Source organism: Schistocerca americana, chromosome X (genome assembly GCF_021461395.2).
Source record: "Schistocerca americana isolate TAMUIC-IGC-003095 chromosome X, iqSchAmer2.1, whole genome shotgun sequence".
NCBI classification, from domain to species: Eukaryota; Metazoa; Arthropoda; class Insecta; order Orthoptera; family Acrididae; genus Schistocerca; species Schistocerca americana.
In genome coordinates this window covers 901,205,722-901,227,981 of record NC_060130.1, presented here as the reverse complement: position 1 = coordinate 901,227,981, position 22,260 = coordinate 901,205,722, and the positions used below count along the sequence as shown (strand labels likewise).

Sequence of the window (22,260 nt, the reverse complement as noted above, 5' to 3'; positions counted from 1 at the left end):
TGTTGCACAGTGAATCTAGTATGCCAATCGATCGCGTCACGTCGCTGTTTTCAATTCTGAGCGCACGGTGAGCACTTAAAGCTGCCTAGGAAACAGTCTCCCATCAAGTACGGGGGCCCGATGAGAGATTTCGACGGTTTCTTCGTCGTGACAATTCTCCGTCGCACTCTGCAGGGGTAATGAAGATGTTCGTACTGTGTCTTCGATGGAAAGTGTTTGATTACCCACAATACAGCCCGTAACTGGCTCCCACTGAGTTTTATCTCCGGTCACATGAACTTATGGCTATGAAGACGACTTTTGGCACAGACATCGAGCTGAGGATCAGCGTAGAGAATTGGCGGAAAACACAGGCGGCCGCCTGCTATGACGAGGGAATTGGAAGGTTGGTACAACGCTACTACAAATGTCTGAAGTCGGAGCGATGAAGCGATGACTGTGTAGAGAAGTGGCTGGAAGGTATAGCCGTTGTTGTTGTGGTCTTCAGTCCTGAGACTAGTTTTATGCAGCTCTCAAGTAAAGCTGCATGCCCTCGGGAAAAATTATGGCTGTAGTTTCCCCTTGCTTTCCGCCGTTCGCAGTACCAGCACAGCAAGGTCGTTTTGATTAGTGTTACAAGGCCAGATCAGTCAATCATGCAGACTGTTGCACCTGCAACTACTGAAAAGGCTGCTGCCCCTCTTCAGGAACCACACGTTTGTCTGGCCTCTCAACAGATACCCCTCCGTTGTGGTTGCACCTACGGTACGGCTATTTGTATCACTGAGGCACGCAAGCCTCCCCACCACATTAAACGTTCATAGTTCATGGAGGGGGGGGGGGGGGGGGGGGAGGAGGTGTAGCCAACTGATGCAAATAAAAATTTGTTTGATTTTAATAGTGGGTTTGTTTGTAAGTACGGCGGGCGAGTCACGGAAATATTCGAAAACTGCAATGGCAGACGTTACAAGAGAGGCGTTACACGTTACGGCTGTTAAAATTCGGACAGTCTACGTTCCTAGGAGGGTAGGGCAACACATTGCTTCCTCTAAAACATGTCTCGTGAAATGACGGCGACGAGAAAATCAGCGAAATTACAACTCATGCGGAGGCTACAGTAGCTATTCCCACGCAGCATTTGCGAATAAAACAGCACACTGTGAGGGAGACTAGCTCTCGTCACTGTATGACTTAAGTCCCTACACACATACAAGTAGCCAACAGCGAAATGTGCTTACTCCACGGGTCTTGCAGTTTCGAGGAACAGAGATCAAATCCGCTTTCGGCCATCCTCATTTAGGTTTTCCATGCTTCATCTAAACCACTCCCTCCAATGAAGTCATTATCAAAACTGATTTTTATTTCTACGAAAAGCATTCCTTTCACAAGCAGCCAGACAGCTGAGTGAATCAAATCTCAGTCTCTCAAGCTCCTTCAGTCTAGTTTTATCTACGTTCCTAAGCGTACAATACCAACACTAATCAAAAGAATAATTCATACATATTCGTCCCGAACATACGAATAGCGTTTCACTAGTAGTTAACATCTTAAAATATATAAGCATAACACACATCACCTCAGAAAACGATGGGCCCAATGTCGATGAAAAATTTATAGAGCTGAGCAGCAGAAACACTATTCATTCATCCAATTACGATAGCTTCGAACTCGGGACCTTTGCCTTTCGCGGGCAAGTGCTCTACCAACTGAGCTACCGAAGCACGACTCACGCCCGGTACTCACAGCTTTACTTCTGCCAGTACCTCGTCTCCTACCTTCCGCGAAAGGCAAAGGTCCCGAGTTCGAGTCTCGGTCGGGCACACAGTTTTAATCTGCCAGGAAGTTTCATATCAGCGCACACTCCGCTGCAGAGTGAAAATCTCATTCTGGACGATAGCTTCATTAAATGTATCAAATACTATCTTTCGTTATGTTCGTTGTTGTTATTGTGGTCTTCAGTCCTGAGACTAGTTTTATGCAGCTCTCCATGCTACTTTATCCTGTGCAAGCTTCTTCATCTCCTAGTACCTACTGCACCCTACATCCTTCTGAATCTGCTTAGTGTATTCATCTCTTGGTCTCCCTCTACGATTTTTACCCTCCACGCTGCCCTCCAGTACTAAATTGGTGATCCCTTGATGCCTCCGAACATGTCCTACCAACCGATCCCTTCCTCCAGTCAAGTTGTGCCACAAACTCCTCTTCTCCCCAATTCTATTCAATACCTCCTCATTAGTTATGTGATCTAACCATCTAATTTTCAGCATTCTTCTGTAGCACCACTTTTCGAAAGCTTCTATTCTCTTCTTGTCTAAAATATTTATCGTCCATGTTTCACTTCCAGACATGGCTACACTCCATACAAATACTCTCAGAAACGACTTCCTGACACTTAAATCAATACTCGATGACAACAAATTTCTCTTCTTCAAAAATGCTTTCCTTGCCATTGCCAGTCTACATTTTGTATCCTCTCTACTTCGACCATCATCAGTTATTTTGCTCCCCAAATAGCAAAACTCCTTTACTACTCTCATTTCCTAAACTAATTCCCTCAGCATCACCCGACTTAATTCGACTACATTCCATTATCCTCGTTTTGCTTTTGTTATTCGTGTATATTCGACTGCTTAAATCCGAAATCTCACTGCACGTCGTTCGAGTCGCAAAGAAGTGAATTATTATAGCGGACTCCTGGTAATCTGACTGTGTCAACATCGGCCCAGCTTTCGCATTAGAGAGACACTGCTAATGTTCTGTATAAAAGGGGTCACTGTCACAGCACGGTTTCTCCTGCCGAAGGACGCCCACGCTTCGGAAGCCAGCACAGCTTGACGACAGACAACTAGCTCCGTCCGTGTTTCTTTTCTAACGGAGGCGATGTGGTGGGAGACGTGAGAGGCTAATGGCAAATAACAAAAAGGAGGAAATTTTCCCTACATGGACTTTTATGTCCTTTAACTCCAATTAACGGTCTATAATAATTGCTCTGTAGCCATCTATACTCTGCCATTAAAGTCTACCACGGCCTCTAAATGGATTGCTTTCACTAAACGGGAAGTATAAACCAAACAACCTGAAATTATAAAAAAGAAAAGAAAGAAACTGTCCCTGCGATCATACGAAGCAACAATCCTCGATTCTGTCAATGCGTCGTCTGTGTGCATTCGAATTGTGGAATTTGCTCCGCGAGAAGAAAATGATTATCATGCGGGTGCCTACATAAGGCTAAAATCTTGCTACGAGTATTATTTAACGTTCTTCGACGAATATGAAAACATAAACTTGATTCTCGATCCTTAAAGTAATCCACTGAGTGTACGGGCTTAATAAGTTTTTGAGGTAATTCACCTTTTTAGTAGGTCGTGCAACCACCTAGCTACATCTGTTGCAGTCCTTCCATATGTCGCGTCACCTTCGAAATACATGCATTGGCAGTCGTGTGCTATTCGGCAAAATTCAGTTCACTTGTAACCTTTCATTAAGACTCTACAGTCAATGCGCCTTGGAGAAACGGAAGCCCTTATCGGAATTCGATGAAGTAAGGTCATTGGATCGCCTCTCAACGCCTCCGTTTGTGGTGTGTCTGCAGATATTCACTTCTTTTACAATAAATAACCAAGAGTCGTCGGCTTCAAGAATGGTTTTTCACTTATTAAGACTCCTACTGGTCCTGACAGCAAAAAATGGGACAAAATTTTGCTGCCACTGGATGCATTTTTTGACTTCAAGGTTTTCATTGCATGGATCACGACATATCGCTGAAGAAATTACAGCAATTTGGAATTAGGGAAGAGTAACACTATTTCTGTCTCTTTTACGGGGTAAGAAGGAAAAGCTGTTTAGCACTGACACCTAAGAGGAAATGAATTTGCATCTGACTGTGAAACTAACTGAAGCAGTACTAGCGGTTCGTTTCCGTCGAACATTTCGTACCGCAATAGGCCTAAGCATAAACGACCCAACACCAACTGTACCACTGGCCCACTGTACACGCATATTTGTTACAAATTCACAGCAAGAAGGGAATTATTAAGAAAACAGTGTATTCCAGTGAACTATTTCCAGGTTCGGAGCTAATGGACTGACGCTGAAAAAGAAAAAAAAATATCGCAGTATTTTAAGTGGTTCCCCCAGATTTCGGTTCGGTGCAACATTCTACTTCGTCACCATGAAAGTATCATCAGTCAAGAGCAGGAGATCCGAAATTTGGGACTAAGGATACATGGGAACTTTCCATGGCAGGCACACCACGCATATTCGTGACCCCTGCACAAGTTAAACACAGATACTTATACACGATGTCCCAGGAGGAATGGTCCATATAGGCCATGGGCTTTTCTATTCAGCACTCATTATCACTCATTTAAAAATGTTTTACGGAAACTTTAAAATAATTTTTTTACGTAATTATTCTTCATTTCATGCAGTGGCGTTTACCATGACCATGTAGAAATATTACTATGTTCCTATGAAATAAGTGAATGAAATCTACGGAGAAGCAACTGAACTCTAGCACAGTTCTAACAGTCAGTGAAAGGTTATAAAAAGAGGCGAATGCCAGGTTCTGCGACTACATCGACATGTATAATCCGCAAATTACGTAGCGCCCAGCACTTAGTATACTACAATCGTCCCCTTCTCTTGCAGTTACATTTGCGAATGGCGCGCAGGAGTATCGACTGTATGAACTCTCCGTTGTTACAGTCATATATTTGGTTGGTTGGTTGGTTGGTTTGGGGAAGGAGACCAGACAGCGTGGTCATCGGTCTCATCGGATTAGGGAAGGATTGGGAAGGAAGTCGGCCGTGCCCTTTCAGAGGAACCATCCCGGCATCTGCCTGGAGTGATTTAGGGAAATCACGGAAAACCTAAATCAGGATGGCCGGACGCGGGATTGAACCGTCGTCCTCCCGAATGCGAGTCCAGTGTCTAACCACTGCGTCATATATTTGGAAATAATAGGTTGCTTGACTCTTCTTGGAAGGTGCGCTCTAGGAATTTTAGCAATAAACATCCCCATTGCGTTCACTTTGTATTTGCCACGGGTGTTGGATGAGCATCCGATTAGCACCGATATTCTTAGGCACTTCTTCCAATAATTCACCCTAGTAATTTCCCAAACTGAGGAGTTATTCTCAACGAGGGTTTTGCAAGTTACAAGTTTCGTGAGTGAATTAAGTTTCTCAGGATTCCTCCAACGGATTCCAGCCTGGTATATGCTTTAACTACAATTAGTTTTATATGGCCGTTCCACTTTAAATAACCTCGTACTCAGACTTCTAGGTGTTTTACGGCCGTTAATATTTCGAGTGACTGATCACTGATCTTGTAATTGAACAATAATGGGTGGAACATTGTGGAGCATATGATCAAACAGTGCAACATGTTATTTTTTCTGTGCACGCCAGCTGCATTACAAGCACATAAAATGCTAAAAATAAAATATAATAATACCGTCTCGTCATATTTGCTGATTGGATGTCTGATAAGAGGGAAAAAATCTGTTGTCCTTCACAAGACTACAGAAACATTAAGGTGCGTAAGGCAACTACTAATTACTATGACTATCGTCAAAACTAAGTACCCCCTCTAGGACAAGTTTAGGTCCGCCATAAAACCGCATCTGATCCGTTGTATGAAAAATAGTTGCTGGTGTCTAGAACTGGAGACTCTTTCCAAGATATTACGGTTGTAGACTGAAAAAGGGAACTTCTCGTCTCTTAGCTATAATCGACCGTATTTTGCTCTGCACTGTAATTTTAAATGCATTGAAATGGTATACATGACCAAAGTGTCTCAATTTGGCGTTCGTAGACATTCACAGAAGAGGCTAATTTCATTACGAAAGATACCTAGTGGTGTGTGAAGTTTAAAATTCGCAGTGTCTTTTAAAGGGTTTTCCTCAAAGGTCCTAAATCTGAAGCCGTCTGCCGAGCAAAACGGCATTTCTGTAGAGCAACGTACGATCTTCACAGACTTCTAAATTAGTTTTCACAATAGATACCAGAAACAGACTTTTCACAGCTCATAACCCTTTCATTTGCTTACTTCCTGGGCAAAATGTAACTTTGAGAGCTAAATGCTTCGCTCTGTTTTGCAGAAGGGAATTTCATTTTCAGATATGACTTTTTCGTTTTCCTCATCCGGCAGGATAAACACTGTATCCCATGCCTGCCACATTCTATAAGTCTTCCTTGTTTCTCTGTAGTCGCCACTGTGGGCGAGCGGTTCTAGGCGCTTCAGTCCGGAACCGCGCTGCTGCTACGGTCGCAGGTTCGAATCCTGCCTCGGCCATGGATGTGGGTGATGTCCTTAGGTTAGTTAGGTTTAAGTAGTTCGTAGTTTACGGGACTGATGACCTCAGATGTTAAGTCCCATAGTGCTTAGAGCCATTTGAACCATTTGTAGTCGCTCCGAACGAATTTTGAGACAATGCCACACTTGTTTCTTTTTCTATTACGCGTTATCGAGGAGAAATCCTCTGTTATTAACGAGACCATCACTGCTGGACGACACAAATATGTCAGTTTTAATCTCAGCCCGCATTCATCATATTTATAATGCCGAATGTAATTAAATTCCCTTACAGACTTTGAGGACACGTTCCTTACAACAAAACAAGAAAAAAACGCCTAGTAAACTCGGGATCCAAACTGCATATCTTAATAGCTATGAGCACTTATTAATCTTCGATACTGTGAAACACACCTCTTCTACTGCAAGCTCTTTGCTTTTCATATCTTTGGAGGTTGTAGTATGGACCAAAAAAAGAAAACATGTCGAGTAAACATGAGCTCTCAAACAAGTAAAACATGTCCAGTAAACATGAGCTCTGCAGAGCATACCTTAAGAGCTATGAGCACTTGTTCAACAGAAGATACGTGTTTCACGGTAGCGTAGATGAGCAAGTGACCATAGCTCTTAAAGTATGCATTTTAGAGCCCATGTTTACGGGACTTTTTTTTCATGTTTTGATATAAGGGCTCTGTCCTCAAATTCTGTAAAGGGAATTTACTTACATCCTGTACAGTACTGCAAATTAATTGGTTCACATGCACATTCAAGTAAAACAATAGCATTATAAACACTGTGGAGTGCCTAGTGCCCTATCCAGCGCCTCGCCAGGTTTCTGATAGGGAAATATTGTCCTTTTTGTTGTCGTCTTCGTTCAAATGGTTCAAATGGCTCTGAGCACTATGAGACTTAACATCTGAGGTCATCAGTCCCCTAGAACTTAGAACTACTTAAACCTAACTAACCTAAGGACATCACACACATCCATGCCAGAGGCATGATTCGAACCTGCGACCGTAGCGGTCTCGCAGTTCCATACTGAAGCGCCTACAACCGCTCGGCCAAAGCGGCCGGCCGTCTTCGTCTTTAGTCCGAAAACTGGTTTGATGCAACTATCTATGTTAGTCTATTCCGAGAACGCATCTTCATCTCCGAACTACTACAATCTACAGCCATTTGGAACTGTATATTGTGCTCGTCTCAAGGTAGGTCTCTACAATTTTACTCCCCACACTTCCCTCCAGTACTAAATAGGTGACTCCTTGACGTCTCAGAATGTGTCCTGTCAACTGATCCTTTCTTTTAGTCAGGTTGTGCCACAAATTTCTTTTCTCCCCATTTTTATTCTGTACCTTCTCATTACTTACACGATCTGCCCATCTACTCTTCAGCATTCTTCTGTAGCACCACATTTCAAAAGCTTCAATTATCTTCTTGTCTGAACAGATTATCGTGTACGTTTCCTACACGACTACACCCCAGACGAATACCCTCAGAGAAAGACTTCTTCTCACTTCAGTTTTGCCGGCCGAAGTGGCCGTGCGGTTAAAGGCGCTGCAGTCTGGAACCGCAAGACCGCTACAGTCGCAGGTTCGAATCCTGCTTCGGGCATGGATGTTTGTGATGTCCTTAGGTTAGTTAGGTTTAACTAGTTCTAAGTTCTAGGGGACTAATGACCTCAGCAGTTGAGCCCCATAGTGCTCAGAGCCATTTGAATCACTTCAGTTGATATTAGGTAATTCCCCTTTCTCAGAAATTATTTTCTTGCTATTGACAGTCTGCATTTCATATCCCCTCTACATCAGCCGTCATCTCTTATTTCGCTGCACAAATAACAAACCTCATCTACTACTTTTAGTGTCTCGTTTCCTAATCTAATTCCCTCGGCATCGCCTGATTTAATTTGACTACATTCCATTGTTTTGCTTTTGCTGACGTTGATCTTACATCCCCCTTTCAAGACAAAGTAGATTCCGTCCAACAGCTCTTACAAGTACTTTGCTGTCTTTGACAGAATTACATTGTTATCAGCAAACCTCCAAGTTTTAATTTCTTCTCCCTGAACTTACATTCCCCATACAAATTTTTCTTCGGTTTCTTTTACTGTTTGCTCAACGTAGAGACTGACCAGCATAGGGGATAGGCTACAACCATATCTCACTTCCTTTTCAAAGACTGCTTCCCCTGTCATGCCCTTCGACTCACATCTGCCATCTGGTTTCTGCTCCCTGTATCTTACCCCTCCTACCTTATGAATTTCAAAGAGCATATTCCAGTCAGAGGAAAATGTATATCAGGCAAGGAGTTCCTTCCATAGGGCAACCGCAAATGTACATGTCAATACTGTTTCCATTGTTACAATGTATGCCACAAGATGGGCACCGGACGTCAACAATACAATACTATTGGTTCAAAAATTGTTGCGGTTTTTCCATTTTGTGAGAATGAAAATCGGGTAAAAATGAGTGTCTGGGGAAAACATACCAAAAGAAGAGTAAAAGTAGCATGCTTAGAAAAAATCCATCAAATCAATGTGAAGACAACACCGTCACACCTATATCTGTATCCTCCAAAGCACTGAATGCATGGCCGCTGTACCACGTATTAATGTTTATTTCTGTTCCATATGCGCATAGAGCGCGAGAAGAATGACTGCTTAAATGCCCCTTTTCGAACTGTAGTTAGTCTATTCTTGTCTTCGGGGCCCCTGAGGGATAAATACGTAGGACCAGTAGTATATTCCTAAATACCTCATTTAATATTGATGCTTGAAACTTCACGGGATACATCTGCATATACATGATTACTCTGCAATTGACATTTAAGTGCCTGGCAGAGGGTTCATCTAACCATTTTCAAGCTATTTCTCTACCGTTCCAGTCTCCAAAGGCGTGCGGGAAAAACGAGCACTTAACTCTTTCTGTACCAGCTCTGATTTCTCTTAACATGATGATCATTTCTCCCTAAGTACGTGGGCGCCAACAGAATATTTTCGCACTCGGAGGAGGAAGTTAGTGACTGAAATTTTACGAGAAGATACTACCGCAACGAAAAACGCCTTTGTTTCAACGACTGACACTCCAATTCGTGTATCATGTCCCTAGCAGTCTCTCCCCTGTTTCGCGATAATACAATGCGAGCAGTCCTTCTTTTAACTTTTCGATGTCCTCCGTCAGTCCCATCTAATGCGGTTCCCACACCGAACAGCAATACTCCAGAAGAGGACGGACAAGCGGGATGTACGCAGTCTCTTTAATAGATCTGTTGCACTTTCGAAGTGCTCTGCAAATAAATCGCAGTCTTTGGTTTATTTCCTCATAACATTATCTATGTGATCGTTCCAATTTAAGTTATTCGTAATTGTAATCCCTAAATATTTAGTTGAATTTACAGCGCTTTGGAGTGTGTGATTTTATAGTGTAACCGAAGTTTAGCTTTTTTTTCTTTTCTCATGTAGATGGATTCATACTTTTCATTATTTAGACTCAACTGCTACTTTCGCACCACGCAGATATATCGTCTAAATCATATTGCAATTTGTTTTGGTTATCTAATGACTTTGGTAGAAGGTATGTGACAGCATCATTTGCAAACAATCTAAGATGGCTGCTCAGATTGCCTCCCATGTTGTTTATGTAGATCAGGAACAACAGAGGGCCTGCAACAATTTCTTGCGAAACGGCAGGTAGGTCTTCTGTTTTACTTGCTGTCTGTCAGTTACTACGAACTGCGACCTTTCTGACAGGAAATCACGAATCCTGTCGCACAACTGAGACTACACTCCATACGCACGCAATTTCATTAGAAGTCACTTGTGAAGAACGTTGTTGAAAGTCATCTGGAAATCCAGAAATATGGAATGAATTTTAGGCCCCCTGTCGATAGCACTTATTACTTCATGAGAATAAAGAGCTAGTTGTGTTTCACAAGAACGATATTTTCTAAATCGAACTGACTACTGGTCAATGAATCGTTTTCTTCCATATAATTCATAATGTTCGAACACAGTATATTTTCCAAATCCTACTGCAAATCGACGTTAGTGATATGGGTTCGTAATTCAGCGGATTACTCCTATTTCCTTACTTAAGTATTGATGTGACTTGTGCAAATTTCCAGTCTTTAGGTACGGATCTTTCGACAAGCGAACGGTTGTACATGATTGCTAAGTATGGAGCTATTGTATAAGCAGACTCTGAAACGAAACTAACTGGTACAGGGTCTGGACGGGAGGTGTTGCCTTTGTTAATGATTTGAGATGCTTCAAAATGGTTCAAATGGCTCTGAGCACTATGGGACTCAACTGCTGAGGTCATTAGTCCCCTATAACTTAGAACTAGTTAAACCTAACTAACCTAAGGACATCACACACATCCATGCCCGAGGCAGGATTCGAACCTGCGACCGTAGCTGTCTCGCGGTTCCAGACTGCAGCGCCAGAACCGCGCGGCCACTTCGGCCGGCCTGAGATGCTTCGCTACACCGAGGTTATCTTCCAAGTTACTGATGATGGCAGTTGTTGTATATTAGAATTTTGGGATACTCCGTTTTCTTTGGTGAAAGAGTTTCGGAAAACCGTATCAAGTTAACTCTGCTTTAGTAACACTGTCGCCAGTGACATCGCCATTTTTATCGCGTAGTGAAGGTATTGATTGCGCCTTGACGCTGGTGTACTTTACATATAACCAGAATCTCTGAGTTTTCTGCTAGATTTCGAGACAAAATTTAAGCATAGTCAGCGGGTATATACAAACGTCTGCCAGTTCAATATAAAACGTCCAATCGAAACATTTTCAGCCGTCTAAATTTCCAGTTTTGTCTTATTTGTGCAACCAGCTTCAGTCCGCTACGTAAAGACAACAATGATAACAGTGTGAAATACATAACAAAATACAGATAGTTAACGTGAGGCGACCTCCTATAAGTGGTTTTATGTTTTACTAGTATTTGACAACATATAACTAAATATTTTACTTACAGATTGCCCACACCAGTATATGAATGGGATTGTTTTGCTCCAGATGTTTCCCGGGAATTGACATTAGCATTACACCGTGTTATCTATGTGTAGCAAGCAATACTGACCTCTTATTAATAGGTTCTGTTTCACCATTATATGGCATATATATTTTGTTCCCTAGTTTCTATTAATAAAGTATGCAACTGTTCTTGCACTTTATGCCTTAATTTATGTTTAACTTTGATGTTATTCCCCGTGCAGTTTGGTTTTGTTATATATTACTACATATTACCACTGTGTATAATACTTACACCGCCATTTTGTTGTGTATTTAACACTATCATTGTTGTCTTTACACAGGGAGCTGAAAAAGGCACAATGTAACGCTGAATATGGTTGCACAAATAAAATATAACTGGAAATGTAGACGGCTGAAAGTGTTTCGATTTGGCATTTTACATTGAACAGCCAAGGTCCCGCAACCATGTAGTATAAAGATGGTTTTACAGTACATCCATAACGCTTCCCTATGGGTTCAACAAACCTGTGCCCATTCGAGCCGCCCTCCTCTGTATACTTCGATATGTTTAACACCTTCCGTTACTCGTATTTGGTATGGGTACCACACAGTTGAGAAATAGTCCAGGCTGGGTCGCACAAGTGTTTTGTAAGCAATTTCTTTTGTAGAACTGATTGCATTTTCCCAGTATTCTACCAATGAAACAAGGTTTGCCACCCGCTTTCTCTACCACGGACCCTTTGGTATCATCGATTTACTGTCCCCAGAAATTGTTGCACCCACGCATTTTCGTAAACTGAATGATTCCATTCGTGAGTCACTGATACTGTAGTCACGGAATACTCGTTTTTACATTTTGTGCGGCCCACAATTTTACATTTCTGAATATGTAAAGGAATTGGCAAACCTTTGCTTCACTTTGAATCTTATCAGGATCTGACAGAAGATTTGTGTACCTTTTTTCAGATAGTACTTCATTATAAACAACTCTTCTGCTGCGAGGTATCTGAGGCTACTATTACTGCCAAGTCACTACCGCAAAAGAAGGAAAGTTCCTACGGGTACGGCAACACGAATTGGTTCTTCAGGTTGGACGTTGTGTAGAGGGTCAGGACACACAATCGGCCAGGACACACATGTGTCTCGGAAACAAAATGCATTCACAGGAAGACTTGATAATGTTGTAAGGACTTTTCTTTTGTGTCTTGGAATGCCGTACGTTTATATCGCACAGGATTTGCTCAAATACTCGTCTAAGAAAAAATAAATAAATATATAAAAAGTAGAGCTTGTAGCTCTCCAGGGAGTAAGATGGCAAGCAGCAGGATCACTGAAAATAAGCTACTACGAACAGAGCCACGAATTTGGAACATGACTCTACAGCTCCAAATCAACAAGCGAGTTAGTAAATGAATTCAACCACTGTGATACACAAATTTCGTACGTCACAACAAGATCACAATGATAGCGCTTTCGAAATGCACATGGCTCCCACAAAAGATAAGGTTACGACATAAAATAATTTTACAACCACCTAGAACACACGTGTGCACTGTTCTTTATCCAGAAATACACAGCCTTCTATGCTTCGAAACTTTCAGGAACACCGATAGACTTGTTGAACAAAGGTGACCTGCAATTCGTGTGCCGCTCTGTGCAGTGCTTTCCCTTCTGCTTTAATTTTAATCCTCCACCGACAGCGAGTTCGTTACAGGCGCATCAGCATAACTGGCACGAAAATGGCGGCAACAGTGTCGCTGTTCCCGGTGCGTATGATTGGTCAGTCTACAAAACCACGTTCTTACAGTTCCACGAATAACGTAAAATAAGCTAATAACGTAAAATAAGCTAATAACGGTAACATTTATTTTAAGAAAATGTAGACTTCAGAGCGGAATGTCATTACCACAAACATCACAGAAAGCCTTGTTAGAAGTGGTCTGGTCCACTGGTGGGCATCAGCAATGAAGAGCGAGCGTTTCAAGGTAGTGACGTCGGTGCAGGTGATTAGAAGAAGTGACATCTGGCGTCACAGCTGCGGTCAGCATGCAAGTGCTGTTAACGGCCGAGGTGGCTGCCTCATCCGCCTCCAATGGAGATCGTTCTGCGTCTCTGATGACCTCAATATCGACGGAGCGTTAAAATCTAACCTTCTTCCCTCCTATTGTTTTCTGCGGAGCGTCCATCTACAACGGCCATCATCCATCCAAAACTGAAAACATCGTTTCGTTCTACAACCAAACATGTCTGCTGTGCTAGCAGACTACAAAACAGTATATTAGTGGTACACAAAAGGTCTACATGGCAGTCTATATGTGATACGTCTATTTCAGAGTTGATACGACTGACAGTACTAACATGAAACAATTCCTGCTACATCACACTGACCAAGCGCAATACACGTGTATATAATACATGTCAATCGAGAGCCGACGAACTTATCAGTGAAAATGAGCAACACTGGATCGATTCGCGGCTCTCACCCATCCGCAAGGTTCGATTTACAGTGACAGATTTCATTATGGAAACAAGGTTTATTTTGTGGCTGTAGCATTCCTTCGCATTGTTCCTTAAACTCAAGAGATTTCAGCACAGCGAGGCTGGCAAGGATTTGGACAAACAGGAGAGGCGCGTGAACAAGCGAGCACGAGTTACGATACTACAGTTTTTTTCAACTTTTTCATGCAAGTTGTATGTCTTAGTGTCGTATAAATTCTACATCGAGCTTTTATAACGCGCTCCGAAGCCACGATTCCAACAGTTAATGAAAGGCAGTAGATTTGTTCTGATATAGGAGGCATTACGGCGGTATTGTTTTGGTTAATAAAAATTGTTCAAATGGCTCTGAGCACTATGGGACTTAACAGCTGAGGTCATCAGTCCCCTAGAACTTAGAACTACTTAAACCTAACTAACTTAAGGACATCACACACACCCATGCCCGAGGCAGGATTCGAACCTGCGACCGTAGCGGTCGCGCGGTTCCAGACTGTAGCGCCTAGAACCGCTCGCCCACAACGGCAGGCTTTGTTTAATATTTTGCATTACAGGTGACTAGGCACAGCCTGAAGGGCAGTCTCTCGTTGAAAGAATCCAGCTTTTCCAGGTGACACTACCCTGATACTGAGGCATTTATGTTTACTCGAAAAATATGAAGGTAAATATATATACTACATGATCAAAAACATCCGGACACCCATACGTAATGCGGAATTGACTACTAGGTGTCACGAGAGACGGATCCAGCAGTATAAAAGAGGCAGGGGTACTGTGTTGGCCGGCCGGTGTGGCCGTGCTGTTCTAGGCGCTTCAGTCTGGAACCGCGTGACCGCTACGGTCGCAGGTTCGAATCCTGCCTCGGGCATGAATGTGTGTGATGTCCTTAGGTTAGTTAGGTTCAAGTAGTTCTAAGTTCTAGGGGACTGATGACCACAGATGTTAAGTCCCATAGTGCTCAGAGCCATTTGAACCATTTTTTGTACTGTGTTGTCAGTAGCGAAGCAGCAACAGCAAAATGTGTCGGTAAGGAAAGCTCAGTGACTTTGAACAAGAACTAGTCATTGTATGTCACCTGAGTAACAAATCCACGAGGGACATTTCAAGCTTTTCAAAGTTGCACAACTCGACTGTTGTGAGTGTGAAGTGGAAATGCTAAGGAACACCCACAGCTAAACCAGGGTCACGTAGTCATATTTAACTGGCGGAGAGGAAACATTGAGCATTGCGCAGGGTGGTTGTAAAAAGTGGCAGCGGAAGAAGTCACTCGTGGGTGGCAAAATTCTACTAGCTGTCCAGCTAGGACTGACTCTGCACCGGGAGTTAAGAAGAATGGAGTAAAATGGTAGAACAGCTCCTCAGAAGCCACACATTTCCGCAGTAAACGCTGAGCGACGCTTGAGGTGGTATAAAGAGCGACGCCACTGAACGCTAGATGACTGGAAATACGCTATCCGATGGTAGGGTTTGTGTTGTCTAATGTCTGGAAAACGTAACCTCCATCATGTGTAGTGGCAAAAATCAAGTACGGAGGGGGTGATACTGCGGCATGGAGATGTTTCTTGTGGTTAGGATGTGGTCCCCGTACTGTGATTAAGAAAACGCTATGTGTGGAAGAATATGAATATACAGGGTGCGTCAAAAAATGTATACACACTTTGAACTGTCATAGACAGTTTATTTCCCGTTCTACAAGGTTAAATATCTGTGAGAAAGTAATGTTATGTTTCTTCAACAGGTGGCAGCAGTGGCAAGGAAGTAACTGCAACACGGCGGACGTGCGTTTGAGCTTTGAAGCGCGGAAGCAGATAATTAACTGGTACTGGAAGTTTGAGAATGTAGCTGCGGTTCGAAGACAGTGGAGAAGTGAGTATGGCACAGAACCACCTTCGAGGTTAACAATTACACGTCTACGAGACAAATTCGAAATTCATGGAACAGTGTGTGATGTGCATAAAGGTCGATAAGGGCGACCTCGTACAGCTACAAGTGATGATTCCACAACTGCGGTCTTGGAACTGTTTCAGCGTTCTCCTCAAAAATCTTAAAGGCAAGCGGCACGTGAGAGTAATGTAAGTGCTAGTAGTGTGCTACGCAGTCTGAAGAAAGGCAAGTTTCGTGTGTACATTCCAAGGCTGGTGCAACAGCTAAGTGACGACGATCCAGATCGAAGGTTAGAGTTTGGTGAATGGGTTCGGGAGATGGTGTGACATGAACCGGGATTTATGGGTAGCATAATTTGGTCGGATGAAGCCTAATTCAAACTCAATGGACCTGTCGATAGGCACAATTGTGTGTACTGGGCTGAAGATAATCCTCACATTACAGTTGAAAAGGCTGTGAATTTGCCTGGTGTAAATGTGTGGCGTGGTTTGTCTGCAAGGGGACTCATTGGGCCTTTCCGCTTTGAAGGTACTATTACTGGAAAAACGTATCTAACAATGCTTGCTGACTCCATATTCCCCGCCATTCATGCGTTATACGGTAATGACGAGTTTTATTTCCCACGAGATGGCGCCCCGCCACACTATCATAGGGACGTATGAGCATACCTGGATCACAATGTGCAAGGCCAGTGGGTAGGACGCAGGGGAACAATCGAGTTTCCTGTACGCTCTCCAGACCTCACGCCGCTGGATTTCTTCTTATGGGGCACAGTAAAAGATGAGGTGTACAAACGTAAACCACGTAACCTGGACACACTTTGGAATGAGATTCAGGCGGTGTGCGCAAAAATCTCATTGGACACTTTGGTACAATGTACGGAATCAGTGGTGACTCATACTCAGAAATGTATTGATGCTGAAGGCCACCACTTTGAACATTAAACACATTTGCAAAGTACATTTATTTTTCCAATTCGACTTTAAGCTTTCCATTTCCAGAAATTTAACATTGTAGAACTGGAAATAAATTTTCTATGACGCTTCAAAGTGTGTATCCATTTTTTTGAGGCACCCTGTATTTTGAAGCATTGTGTACTGCGTGCAGTAGAGGAACAGTTCGGAGACAATGACTGATTGTATCAGCATGACAACGAACCTGTCATGAAGCAGCCTCTCTGAGTCAATGGTTTGTGTACGATAACATTTTCAAAATGAACTGCCCTGCCTGAAGTCCCAGTCCCAACCTGAACCCAATGGAACACCTTTAGGATGAGTCAGAACGTCAACTTCGCTCCAGAGCCCAGCAACCAGCGTCTCTACCTTCTCTGGGTTCAGCTTTTAAGGAAGAATGGGCAGCCATTCCTCCACAGACATTTAATTCAAAGTGTCCCCAGCAGAGCTGAACCCATCACAAAGGCGAAGGATGGACACACCACATATTAATGTCAAATAACAGGCGTCCGGATACTTTTGATCAGTCTAAATATCCGCCTTGGTCATTGATTGATTGATGAATTTCGTTCTTCACTAAGAATGATAAGAAACCTTTTCACTCGATCCTTCTCCTGTTGTAGCGGTTGTCCCAAAGGAAGAGACGCTTTTAATACTGTTGAGTTTGGTATGAGAAGAGATGGTAACTGGTATATCCCTGAGCTTTTCATAGGCCAGAAGTGTCTGTGACTGGTTAGCATTCAATGTTTTGATTAACAAAGATCCATTTCTTAACTTCTCTGTTGCAGCAACTTACACTATGTGATCAAAAGTATCTGGACACCCCCAAAAACATACGTTTTTCATATTAGATGCATTGTACTGCCACCTACTGCCAGGTACTCCTCACCAGCGACTTCAGTAGTCATTAGACAACGTGAGAGAGCAGATTGGGGCCCTTTGTGGAACTCATGGACTTCGAACGTGGTCCGGGGATGGGTGTCACTTGGGTCATACGTCTGTACGCGAAACACACTCCTAAACATACCTAGGTCCACTGTTTCCGATTCGATAGTGAAGTGGAAACGTGAAGGGACACGTAGAGCACAAAAGAGTACAGGCCGACCTCGTCTGGTGACTGACAGAGACAGCCGACAGTTGAAGAGAGTTGTAATGTGGAACAGGCAGACGTCTATCTAGACCATCACACAGTAATTCCAAACTGAATCAGGATCCACTACAAGCAGTATGACAGTTAGGACGGTACACAATGTGGCGATCCGATGGCAGAGTGTGGGTATGGCGAATACCCGGTGAACGTCATCTGCCAGTGGTGTTATGGTGTGGTGTGGTCGTGATTTCATGGAGGGCGCTTGCACCACTTGTTGTTTTGCGAGGCACAATCACACCACAAACCAACATTGATGTTTTAAGCATCTTCTTTCTTCCACTGCTGAAGAGCAATTCGGGGATGGCGATTGCTTCTTTCAAATCGATCGAGCACCTGTTCATAATGTACGGCCAGTGACAGAAGGGTTACACGACAATAACATCCTTGTAATGGACTGCCCTGCACAGAGTCCTGACCTGAATCCTATAGAACACCTTTGGGATGTTTTGGATTGACGACTTCAAGCCAGGCCTCACCGACCGACATCGATACCTCTCCTCAGTGCAGCACTCCGTGAAGAATGGGCCGCCATTCCCCAAGACACCTTCCAGCACCTGACTGAACGTATGCCTGCGACAGTGGAAGCTGTCATCAAGGCTAAGGGTGGGCCAACACCATACTGAATTCCAGCATTGCCGATGGAGGGCGCCACGAACTTTTAAGTCATTTTCAGCCAGTTGTCCGGATACTCTTGATCACATAGTGTATCTCAACCGATCCTCAATATTTTCAACGAAAAGCCGTGGCTTCGTTGTTGCAAAAGACCCTCCGCCATCTCTGGAGCTTACCAAGAACTGGGCGAACTGTCCATCTCCATTTCTCCATGTGATCCCTGCGTTGTCAGGACACTACAACCGTGAGCGTAAATGACGACTCCCCATGACGGTTTGCGGACCACGCCGGATTCGGGGTGCGCACACAAATCCACGCTAATAGTAGGTGCAGAAGATCACTGTGCACGGTGGATAGATTACGCATGGGTGTAATCTACCCCCTCCTTCCTACTTCCACCTGTTGTCCACATTGGCCGGCCGGACTGGCCGAGCGGTTCTAGGCGCTACAGTCTGGAACCGCGCGACCGCTGCGGTCGCAAGTTCGAATCCTGCCTCGGGCATGGATGTGTGTGATGTCCTTAGGTTATTTAGGTTTAAGTAGTTCTATGTTCTAGGGGACTGATGACCTCATAATTTAAGTCCCATAGTGCTCAGTGCCATTTGAACCATTTTTTTTTTGTCCACATTAATCTTTTATGAAGATTTGAGAGGAGCGGAGATTACAATTAACTTTCAAGTTTACTTAGCTTGCCATGTTGAGATGGCTTCAGTTCTTCTTGTCTACGGGTCTGATTCTTGAAGCTTAAAATGCCATATCAGGTCCTCACGGTTGGTTTGAACTAAATAAATCTGAAGATTGTTGTTGCAGCATTTTTTTTTCTTTTTATACGAAAATATATTTTCTCACATTTTAGTATATCATACGGTATTTTGGTTTTTCACACTGACAAAGCCGAAATTACATTTTTCGCAGAAAAATACAAAAATACGTCCGATCACATCAGTGGCATGCTTACAACTCCCCACACTCTGCCGGAATAACAATATTCCACAGACTTCACAATTTTTCTTAACAAATGAATTTCTGGTAGATTTAATTTCGATTATGAATCCAGAAATAAACAAAGTGAATAGTACAGGATTGCGTTATTAATAATAGAAATTTTTAGTTCGCCAGCAATTCGTAATCTCAAATGTTTCCAAAAAAATAATTTTAACTGTACAACACAAAAGCAACTGAGATGATACTGTCCAAAATTCGAAAAATAATATTGGTATCGACAAATCGACAATTACTGCTAAGGAAAGGTAATGCTAGAGGAGGATGTCCCGTTGCAAGAGCCTACTAGTAATTAAGCCGAAACGGTAGAGAGAAAGATTGCGAAATGAACTTAAACTGATGGGTGTTCTAATGATGGGCGAATTCATATCGTGAAAGCTTCACTAGGTATGATTCCTTTTAATCGCCGCCTACGACAGGCAAGGAGTAACAACGGGTCTATGCTAGTCCCTACAGCGTACGGGGGCGTTTCTATATTAAGAAGCTGGTACTTGGTTCTTTTCACTATAGAAGTCAATAGTCTCAGTTTAGTTATTTGCGTGTTCCACAGATCATACCTGCGATCTCTATGATATCGAATGTGTCAAATAGTTTCCAAACGCAAGCCACTGTCTCAGTAAAAAAAGTGGCTACATACTGGCCAATTACATGATTATATTTATGAATGATTTGTTGTTTTTAAACTATGACTGACTGCAAATAACAAGCTTCAGAAAGTAGTAAATATACTCCAAGGCTGTTGTATGTCAAATTGTTCAAATGGCTGTTTACAGGAGGTTCTAGTGTGGGTAAGAGATATTGTCCTTATTACACGCTTCTGTGTAACGGACACATTCCTCCTCAATGAAGAGTTGTCCCAGAATACGATTAAAAATAGAAAAACTAAGTCAACTCTTCGATCCTTTTATCTCGTACGACTGCTGTTATCATAATGAAAGAGTTTTAAATTTAGACGTTTGAGTAGTCGTGACTTACATTTGAGGTTCTTCTCAATATGAACATCTACTAATTCAGAAAATTCTGTTTCAGTTATTGGTTTTCCCTCGTCGATTGTTTCTAGCAGTGCGTTCATGGCTTCTCTTCCAATCATTGTTTGTAAGGTGCCTGTGGAGTTGAGATTTCTTCTCTCACCGGATACAGGCTTCTCGCAGTTTACCGGAATGCACAGGGCACTATGCAGTTCTAGTGTAGAAACCGATATGTTCGTCTCTCATGTCTCTCTTTCAAACATGTTGCACGTATCTGCCGACTCCAAAAGAAGCATCTGCGTCACATACTCGACACGCATACGTCCAATTTACGCAATTTACGGCAGTGTGTGTACCAAGTTGTCTGCGCCTGCTTCATGCTCTGCCAGCGTTACGTAGACACAGCGGCGTACATGTTGGCTCTTCCGAAGACAGCAGTGCCCTCTGCTTCATCTTATCTTTCGTCTCAATATCCCTACCTTCCGCACTCCCCCCCCCCCCCGCCCCCCCCTCTCTCTCACTCTCTCTCTCTCTCTCTCTCTGCCGCATGTTTTACCAGACAATTCATGCGATCAGATTGGATTACGTGACTACATTAACCTTTGTGAGAGTGTCAGACATCAGTGACGTCATATGCAAACAGATACGTTGGCGTATTCTATCTTCTTATCTCCAAGACTTATTCCCTTTTCCTTCGCCTACAAGATACCAGTGTAATCCAAAAATCGTCCGTAAATTTGGGAAGGAGATTCACACTCGATTAAACATGTACAGAAAACAGTCTAGCAGTGCAGAACAACAGTCGTTAATACGAGTAGCAGATCCAAGAAGAGATGGTTCGGTCTTGCCAACGAGCGAAAAATAAGGAGCAACATAAAAGAACAATAGCACTCGCATTCATGACAAGTTTAACTGTGTGGAGGACCGCGACTCGAACCTGAAAGTGTCCAACGATCTGTGATGTACCAGTAGAGCTATGAGGTCATGCCTCAACGTCAGCTTGCTAGTGCCGCAGAATTTTGGATCCCACAGAAGCTTTTCCATTAACAGCCATGCTCGAAGAATGACCACACTAGAGGAGGAAGAATAGCTTTAGGCCTTTTACACTATGTCACCGGAGAGAGTTGAAGAGGAGGCGGAAGAATAGGATATAGCCCTGTTGGCGGAACCAATCTAGTATTTCCGTGAATCAGTTGAAGGAAACCTTTAAATCAGGATGCCCGCTCGGAGATTGAGTCCCACACCTTCTGAATACGCATTGCATGCTTTATATTTCGAGCAAAATAGCTTTGTGATTAAAGCTCCAGCGAGTTGAGTGGTAGGTGTCAGCTGCCAGCCTATCGCAGTTCTTTCTCGAGCGATACGGGCTAGCTGTTTTATAAGTACACGCAGAGAATTATCAAGCATTTTTATTCGAGCTACAATCACTAAGCCGTCTCATTCCATACCACCCCACGGGGTGGAAAAGCATCACTTAACCACGACAACGTACATTAATTCTGCGCAGTTAGCAAGAGAGTTTATCGTCCAAAGAAAGAAAACGTTGGTGTGAGGTGAAGTTATCATGTTTTGGCACTGTTCGGTCTACATCACAGAACAGTTGCGGATGGCCACAGACAAAAGCATGACTTACGTTGATAACGTTCTATATTTATCTGCATTTAGTAGAAGCAGCCGGTGGGCTTTTAATTGATTTTGGATGATACAAAGCTGGAAGTCGATCACAACACCATGATACAAAATTAAGCATAAAATATACGTCAAGTGTTCATTGAACCATAATATTTTTGGGCCTGTTTTCAGAGACGGACATATATAAGGACTTCGTCAACATACTTATGTAATTATCTGTTGCCATCTGCACTTTATACACTGCCTGAAAAAAAAAAGTGAAAGAGTCACAAGGGCAGGAACGAAACTTTACAGATTGAGGGCGCATG

General features: G+C 43.0%; 1 protein-coding gene across 2 annotated transcripts in view; it reads right to left on the bottom strand.

The window, feature by feature from the left end:
* LOC124554852 (microphthalmia-associated transcription factor) overlaps positions 1-22,260 on the bottom strand; it is a 388,895-nt gene that overhangs the window by 146,194 nt on the left and 220,441 nt on the right. The gene's annotated exons all lie outside the window — the stretch shown is intronic.